General features: G+C 46.7%; 1 non-coding gene across 1 annotated transcript; it reads right to left on the bottom strand.

The window, feature by feature from the left end:
* Positions 1-701: 701 nt before the first annotated feature.
* LOC113702586 (small nucleolar RNA R71) lies at positions 702-808 on the bottom strand. The gene has a single exon (XR_003451222.1). It is a non-coding gene; the product is annotated as a small nucleolar RNA R71 (small nucleolar RNA).
* Positions 809-1,437: the final 629 nt, after the last annotated feature.

Below are 1,437 nucleotides of genomic sequence, written 5' to 3'. Positions count from 1 at the left end.
TTTATTTTTCTCGAGTAGGTATTTATTATTGCACAGGCTCGACTCCTGTCAATTTTTGGCGCCGTTGCCGGGGACTGGCGTTAATCATTTGTTTCTTTTTAAGTTCATTTTTTTTTCTGGTATTTTTCTAGTTTATGCCTCGCTCTTCTCGTACAGGCAAATTAATTTTCGACCCTGAAGTAGAGAAGACTGCGTGTAGAACGAGGAAAGAAACCAGGCGGCTCAGGGAGGAGCAATACGATATTGCACCTCAGGAACTTGATCCATAGGTTGAGCCGACAAATTTGTCTGGTGACAATTCAAGTGATTCAGACCAAGAGGAAGTCACTATGGCAAATGCACGAACACTAAGGGAGTTGGCTGCTCCTGATTTAAATCAGCAGCCCTTGTGCATTACTTTTCCACATTTAAATGATGACACTTCCTTTGAACTAAAATCTGGTCTAATTCATCTCTTGCCATCTTTTCATGGTCTACCAGGTGAGGAGCCCTACAAGCACTTGCAAGAGTTCGACGTCGTTTGCAACAGTATGAAACCCCCGGGAATTACAGAAGAGCAAATAAAGATGAGGGCTTTCCCCTTCTCTTTGAAGGACTCCGCAAAAGACTGGCTCTATTACCTACCGCCTGGTAGTATCACCACGTGGGACCAACTGAAGAAAAAATTCTTGGACAAGTACTTTCCGGCATCTCGAGCTGCAAGCCTAAGGAAGGAGATATGTGGCATCAAACAACACCCAGGCGAGTCACTCTATGAGTACTGGGAGAGGTTTAAGAAACTGTGCACCAAATGCCCTCAGCATCAGATAAGTGAGCAACTGCTCATTCAATATTTCTATGAGGGGTTGCTTTTCAGGGACAGAAGCATAATCGATGCTGCAAGTGGAGGGCCGTTGGTGAACAAAACCCCTCGAGGAGCATGGGAGTTGATTGAAGGGATGGCTGAGAACTCACAGCAGTTTGGTTCAAGAGAGGACATCCCGACGCGTAGGGTGAATGAGGTGGAAACGTCCTCTATCCAACAGCAGATCTCCGAATTAACATCTTTCGTAAGACAATTAGCTGTGGGGAGTGCTTCACAAGTCAAAGTGTGTGGGGTGTGCACTGCCGTGGGTCATCCTACGGAAATGTGTCCACTGGTTCAAGAAGAAACTGCAGAACAGGTGAACATGGCTGGCCACGCGCCCGCGCCAAGAAAGCAGTACGACCCGTACTCAAACACCTACAATCCTGGTTGGAGGGATCACCCCAACCTTAGCTATGGAGGAAATAGGCAGTCTAACTTTGTGCCAAATAGACAGCAAGGGCACCAACAGCAGTATCATCCTCGCCTACCACCACCACCACCCCCTTCAAACTCAAGTCCGTCCATGGAAGAGATGATGAAGCAATTACTTGCTAATCAACAAAAGACGGATTCAGACCTGCAAAGCATGA

This window comes from Coffea arabica, chromosome 7e (genome assembly GCF_036785885.1).
Source record: "Coffea arabica cultivar ET-39 chromosome 7e, Coffea Arabica ET-39 HiFi, whole genome shotgun sequence".
Taxonomy (NCBI): domain Eukaryota; kingdom Viridiplantae; phylum Streptophyta; class Magnoliopsida; order Gentianales; family Rubiaceae; genus Coffea; species Coffea arabica.
This window is presented reverse-complemented; position numbering and strand designations above follow the sequence as displayed.